Source organism: Urocitellus parryii, chromosome 5, assembly GCF_045843805.1.
Source record: "Urocitellus parryii isolate mUroPar1 chromosome 5, mUroPar1.hap1, whole genome shotgun sequence".
Taxonomy (NCBI): Eukaryota; Metazoa; Chordata; class Mammalia; order Rodentia; family Sciuridae; genus Urocitellus; species Urocitellus parryii.
In genome coordinates this window covers 102637187-102644927 of record NC_135535.1, presented here as the reverse complement: position 1 = coordinate 102644927, position 7741 = coordinate 102637187, and the positions used below count along the sequence as shown (strand labels likewise).

General features: G+C 39.0%; 1 pseudogene; it reads left to right on the top strand.

The window, feature by feature from the left end:
- Positions 1-285: 285 nt before the first annotated feature.
- Positions 286-395, top strand: LOC113201527 (small nucleolar RNA SNORA70; annotated as a pseudogene).
- The last annotated feature ends 7346 nt before the right edge of the window (positions 396-7741 follow it).

Here is a 7741-nt window from a genome sequence, read left to right as displayed (position 1 = left end):
GCGACCCGGGTTCGATCCTCAGCACCACATACAAACAAAGATGTTGTGTCTGCCAGAAACTAAAAAATAAATATTAAAAAAAATTTTTCTCTCTCTCTCTTTAAAAAAAAAAAAAGAAAATGCATTTCTTTCAGGAGGATATGCTTCAGTCAAAACTAGAAGGCTTTCCAGCCAGGTGCAATGGCTCCTATGGCTGCTGTCCCAGCTACCCAGAAGGAGGCCAAGGCAGGACAAACATTTGAGCTCAAGAGTCAAGGCCAGCCTGAGCCATATAGAAAAACCCTATCTCAAAAAATACAGACACTAGTGTGTGATGACTACAAATAGCCATCTCCTTTGTAGCATATACAGCCTATTGCTTGTATGGGTTGTTCTTAGGGACCTTGGAGACAATACTTTCGAGTGGATCTTCTTATTACTCATCTCATGATGTCCCCAATCTAGGCTTCAAGACAGGTATACGGGGTGCCTTTGGGAAACCTGAGAGCACTGTAGCAAGGGGTCACACTGGCCAAGTCATCACAGCCATCTTCATGAAGCTGCAGAGCAATGAACATGATATTGAGGACCTATGCAGGATCAAGTTCAAGTCCCCCAGCTTCCAGAAAATCTGCATCTCAAAGAAGTGGGGCTTTCCCAAGTTTAATGCTGATGAATTTGAAGACTTGGCAGCTGAAAACAGGCTCATTCCTGTTGGCTTGGGGTCAAATATATCCCCAGTTGTTGTTACCTGGACAGTGGTGGGTCCTGGACTTGTGAGGGCTTCCTCTGTATTGTCCCCATCTTAATCACACTGTCTAATTGGGCAAAAGATGCGATTTATGCAGTCGAGGGTGAGAAATAAAGAATGTCCACATGCTTCCTCCCTTTTCAATGCTTTATTCACTCAAATCACTCAAACAATTTCACTCTATGGGTTTTTTTTTTTAAATTTTTTTTTTAGTTGTAGATGGACACAATACCTTTTATTTTATGAATTTATTTTTATGTGGTGCTGAGGATCATACCTAGGGTCTCACACTAGGCAAGTGCTCTACCACTGAGCTACAACCCCAGAGCTCTCTCTCTATATATTTTTTAGTTGTTGATAGACCTTTATTTAGTTATACATGGTGCTGAGAATTGAACCCAGTGCCTCACACATGCCAGGCAAGTGCGCTCCCGCTGAGCCCCAGCCCCAGCCCCAGCCCATCTCTGTAGATTCTTAATCAAGAAAACAACAAACCTTAATGCCAGCCACTGCAATAGATATAATCAATTTACAGCAAACAATTCTAGATTAATTATAAGTACTGAAAACACACTTAATCATGACAGGCTCATGACAGACATTCCCTCTGCATGTTAAGCTCAAGTGCCAAATCTAAAGTCTCAAGCCTTAGGCTCTAAGTCCAAGAGATGCACACTCACTCAGACGGTGTTGATCAGATCAGGAACCAAGGCAGGCTTCTCCTGGAGTGGAGCTGACAGCTGGCTGAGGAGAGACAACAAGTTCTTTTCTCACCACAGTTAGGAGGCTGCTGTGGAGTTTGATAGTGGTGAGAACAACACAGAGGGTTAGGCAAATGAGAAGAGTTGGGATGTCAGTCTAGGTCCTCATCAGGCTCTCAGGCTGTGCGAATCAGTGTCAGCTGGCTGAATGTCATGTTCATTTGCTCCATCACTTATACTAAATTTGGGGACTTCTACCACCCTTTCAATCTCTGTCAGATGCTATCAGATTTCTCAGTGATGTCATTCATCCTGAGGTTAAAGCATCTGGTCTGGTGGTCCCCACCTTGATTTTCTTGCTTCTCACTCTTATCAGGGTGAGGGCAATATGCCAGACTTCATTCTGAGTTTGTCAGGGTGGAGAGAAGTGACTTGTTTTGTGCCCAAGGGCCTTACTGGAGGGCTCTGTAGGTGTGCCTGGTAAGACTGCAGATTTCAAACTGGAGTTTTAAAATGGAGTTGCTTCAGTTGAGGCCTAAGGCCATCCTTACACACACTCACCAATAAATTCTGTATTAAGAAAGAAGGAGGAAAAAAAAAAAAGAAAACTTGAAGATGTTTCTACTGCTGTTCTTTTGCATCCCTCTGGGAGGGGGGGTTTTCCATCACACTGCAACTTCCACACATTTCTACAACTTGTACATATAAACATTGATTTAACTAACATGTATTGGTACCCTATTCTATTTGGGGACCAACAGAAACAACCAAGGTAGATCATATTCCCTTGGAGTTCCAAGTTAGAGATAAAATGGAGCATCATAAGATATATGTAACCTTCAAATGTCATTCTTTTGGCCGAGAGAATTTGCATTTAAATTAGAAAAGATTTTTACACAAGAGTGAAAGATATTTTTTTTTAAGGCAGAGTAAGACAAAACTATAAGGTAGAAAACAGGGCTTGTTTTAAATGTGAGAAATAGTTTGGTTTGGCTGGAACATAGGATAGATATACTCTTAATTTTTTTTTTTTCCTTTGGTACATATTCTAAATTCCAGATAAGACTGGGTTAATAGATTAGAATTATGCAAAGAGTCGAGATCTACACTGTCAAATGTCATAGCCACTAGTCACATGTGATCTTAACCACATGAAATATGGCTTGTAAAACTGAGGGACTTAATTGCTAATTTCATTCCATATTAATCCACTTATGTTTATATTTAAAAAATGAAGCTGGGAATGTAGATCAGAGGTAGAGCACTTGACTGGCATGAGTGAGACCCTCGGTTCCATCCTCAGCACCAGGGGAGAGAGAAAAGAGAAAATGAAGCAGAATGTGGTGGAGGATACTAAAGCAGTATAAAACCTGGAAGCCAGGCTGGGGATGTAGCTCAATGGTGGAGTGATTCTCTAGCATGTGTGAGGCCCTGGGTTCAATTCCCAGTACCACTCATACACATGAAACTGTTTAAAATACTTTTGTAACACAGTTATTGTTTTAAAAGGAGTACATTTCACCTTGGTCATTGAAAACTTACTGTTCCAATTGAAATGTACTATGTCAAATACACATTGAATTTTAAAGGCCTGACAAAATTTTGAAGGCCTTACAAAAAAGTAAAATGCTCATTAATAATTTTTGTATTGCTGGGCATAGGGGCACATGCCAGAGACTGAAGCAAGAGAATTGCAGGTTCAAGACCAGCCTCAGAAAATTAGCCAGACCCTCAGCAATTCAAAGAGACCTTGTTTAAAAAGCCAGACAGGCACTCACCTATAATCCCAGCAGCTTGGGAGGCTGAGGCAGGGAGATAACGAGTTCAAAGCCAGCCTCAGCAACTTAGGGAGGCCCTAGGCAACTCAGTAAGACCCTATCTCTAAGTAAAATATTTAAAAAGGTGGCTGGGGTTGTGGCTCAGCTGTAGAGCACTGGCCTACTATGTGTGAGGCCCTGTGTTAGATCATCATCACCACATTACAACTTAAAAATTAAAAAAAAAAAAAATATATATATATATACACACACACACATATATGGGCTGGGGATGTGGCTCAGTGGTTGAGGACCCCTGGGTTCAATCCCCAGTACTAAAAAAGAAACAAAGTTGAATAAAGGGCTGGGGTACAATGGCACACACCTCGAATCCCAGTAGCTCCGGTGGCTGTGGTAGGAGAATCTCGAGTTCAAAGCCAACCTTAGTAATAGCGAGGCATTAAACAACTCAGTGAGACTCTGTCTATAAATCAAATACAAAATAGGGCTGGCAATATGGCTCAGTGGTTGAATGCCCCTGAGTTCAATCCCCAATACCAAAAAAAAAAAAAAAAAAAAAGGTCTGGGGCTGTAGTTCAGAGGCAAAGTACTCTTGGGTTCAATTCCCTAGTATTAATAATAATAAAGTCTTGTATATCTTAATCTAGGTATTAAAATTTTAAATGAACAACCTTCTTTGTTTTAAATTTTATTATATATTACAGCGTAATGCATTATAATTCATATTACACATTTAGAGCACAATTTTTCATATCTTTAGCTGTACACAAAGTAGAGTCACACCATTCATGTCTTCATACATGTACTTAGAGTATGTCTATCTCATTCCACCATCTTTCCTATTCCCATGGCCCCACTCTTTCCCTTCCTCCCCATTATCCAATCTAGAGTTCATCTAATCTTCCCTTGCCCCATCCCCAACCCTGTTATGAATCAGAATCCTTAAATCAGAGAAAATATTCAACATTTGGTTTTTGGGATTCACTATCATATCATTTATGAATGTCATTTATTGGATTTGCAATTATATTCATTATAGTCTCCAATTCCATCCATTTACCTGCCATGATTTTATTATTTATTTCTGAGTAATATTCCATTGTATATATATACCACATTTTCTTTATCCATTCATCTACTGAGGGTCATCTAGGTTGGTTCCACAGTTTAGTTGTTGTGAATTGTGCATCAGTGCATCAATAAACATTGAAGTGGCTGTGTCCCTGTAGTATGCTGTTTTTAAGTCCTTTGGGTATAGACTGAGGAATGGGACAGCTGGGTCAAATGGTGGTTCCATTCCCAGTTTTCCAAGGAATCTCCATACTGCTTTCCAGATTGGCTGCACCAATCTGCAGTCCCACCAGCAATGTAGAGTGTGCCTTTTTCCCCCACATCCCCACCAACACTTATTGTTGTTTGTGTTCTTGATAGCTGCCATTCTGCCTGGAGTGAGATGAAATCTTAGAGTAGTTTTTTTGTTTTTTGTTTTTAAATGAATGTCACTTATTGGATGTGCGATCTTTTTTTTCTTTTTCTTTTCTTTTTGTAACAGGGTTTGAACTCAAGGACACTCAACCACCGAGTCATACCCTGAGTCAAATCCTTACTTTATATTCTAGAGATAGGGTCTCACTGAGTTGCTAAGTGCCTTGCCATTGCTGAGGCTGGCTTTGAACTTGGGATCTTTCTATCGCAGCCTCCCAAGCTGCTGGGATAACAGGCACATGCACCACCACATCCAGCAGCATAGTTTTGATTTGCATTTCTCTAATTACTAGAGATGTTGAAATTTTTTTTCATATATTTGTTGATTGATTGTATATCATTTTCTGAGATGTGTCTGTTCAGTTCCTTGGCCCATTTATTGATTGGGTTATTTGGTTTTTTGGTGTTAAGATTTTTTTAATTCTTTATGTATCCTAGAGATTAGTGCTTTATCTGATGTGCATGTGGTAAAAACTTGCTCCCATTCTGTTGGCTCTCTATTCATCTCACTGATTATTTCTTTTGCTGAGAAGAAGCTTTTTAGTTTGAACCCATCCCATTTTTTGATTCTTGATTCTAATAACAATCTTTTTATGTAGTTACTATAAATTATTAAATTATATATATATTTTAAAAATATACATTATATATTACATTATATTTCTACTGGACAGTGCTGGTCTAAACTTTATTTAGGAATCATTGAAGATATTTGATTAAGAGAATTTCAATTTAGGGTAATTCATCTTGCACTGCTATGGAATGGATTAATTTCTGAAGAAGAAATTATAGGAGGGAAGATCCCTTAGAAGCTGATAAGGGCTTAAGAGTTGGAATTAGGTCCTTCAGGATCAATGGAAGTAATGAATGGTTTAAACCTAGTTCATACAGGAAAATCAACATTTCTCAAATTTTTTTTTTCTTCGCCAGAGGGTTTGTTTCCTAGTGTTTTCAGATTCAAAGTGACCTCTGCTGACACTTAACCTGATAAAGGAAGCTTTAAAAGTAACACACTATGACACAAGTTATTTTTATGAATAATATTATAATGTAAGCAAAGAGTAGAATTCATTTTGGCAGTCTTTAGAGAAGTCAGTAGGTTTTCTGTGTGTCTTGAAATGCCATTTATGTTGTTCTATAGAAGAAACAGTTTTCCCTATTTTACTTTAAGGTGTTTAAAACTTTGGATTCTCTGATTTTAAGATTATTTGTTTTCCAGCCTGTTTATCACAAAGTAGCAGTGGCTAGGATTGAGATTTACATTCCCCAGGTATCTGCACTTAGAACAAAGAAATCCCAGACAAGAATTTTCTTTGTTCTGGGCTAGGGATACAGCTCAGTTGGTAGAGTGCTTGCCTAGCATGCATAAGACCCTGGGTTCAATCCCCAGCACCACAAAAAAAAAAAAAAAACTTTTTTCTAAATTAACCTACATTAGTTCCCCAACCTATTCCATTTCGAAATGTACATGTTTCCATATATGTGTGTGTGTGTGTATATATATATATTTAACTTTATTTTATTTATTTCTATGTGGTGCTGAGGATCAAACTTGGTACCTCACATTTGCTAGGTGAATGCTCTACCACTCAGCCCCAGCCCCCCATTTCTTCCCTTAAAAAATATTTTTTTAGTTATAGTTGGACACAATACCTTTATTTCACTTATTTATTTTTATGTGGTGCTGAGGATCGAACCCAGGTCTCAGGTCTCACACGTGCAAGGTGATCTTTCTACGAGCCACAACCCCAGCCCATTTCTTCCTTTTTAATTTCTCTTAAAAACAGAAGATCTCACAAGGAATCAAATGACACAGAATAAGTGTTTGGCATCTAGACTTAGTGGCCCGCCCTAGCATACTCTCTCCCTTATGATTGGTCATAAGTTCTGTGACGAATTTGGAGGGCCTTGGAATCTAGTGGGGCCTCCTCCAAAAGGACACAACCTTAGTCAACCAATTAATCTCCCCCAAACATTTAATTGAGCAATGGTTATCTGTTGCCCAAGGTGAGGATTTATCTAACTTGAACTCTGTTATGTGAAGCTAAGGTCAATACTAAACTGATCTTTGAGCTTCTTAGGTCCCCCACTTGTTCAAAAGAGTATTTGTTCAGCACACATTTAGATTCTTGAGATTCAGCTGAATTCCAGTTGTAATCTTGAAGATGGGCATATTGCTAGAAGTAGAACCCGCTCTTTCATTACCAAGCCATTTAGCTTTTTCTTTCTTTTCTTCCTTAGTGTGGCACAGAGAATCTAACTCAAGGTCTCATACATGACAATATAAGCACTTTATCACTGAGCTACATTCCCAACCCACTTGGTTCCTCAAGAAAATCTCAAATTGAGTTCAAACAACAAAAATTCTCAGATCTGTCCCCCTTTCACCTCCCTTCTTTCTCACCAAGAAGAAAATAGAAGATTTGTTACAGATTTCAAACATCTAAGACTCAAATCTTCAGTATTATCTTTCTCCATAGCAATTTTACACAAATTTGGGAAAATAAGTATAATCCTGGGCCTTCACAATGATTTCATTTGTTCCCATTCAATAACTGTTGGGAAAATAATTACTGAGGCAAATATTGTGTTCTGACTTGCTTTAGAGCCTGCTCTGTATAACTGAATGGAGTGGTTCAGACCTATCTTTTACTTTCTTACTCTTGCAAAATGTTTTAAAATGCCAGTTTGCTGCACCCTGTGGTGTGTGCCTATAATCCCAGCTACTCGAGGTCGAGGCAGAAGGATTACAAGTCTGAGGTCAAGCTGGCAATTTAGAAAGACACTGTCTCAAAATAAAAAATAAAAAGGGCTGGGGGGCTGGGGATGTGGCTCAAGCGGTAGCGCGCTCGCCTGGCATGCGTGCGGCCCGGGTTCGATCCCCAGCACCACATACAAACAAAGATGTTGTGTCCGCCAATAACTAAAGGATAAATATTAAAATTTAAAAAAAAAAAAAAAAAAAGGGCTGGGGATGGGCTCAGTGGTAGTGGTAGCGCATTCCTGGGTTCAGTCCCCAGTACTACAAAAACATTAAAAATTAATTT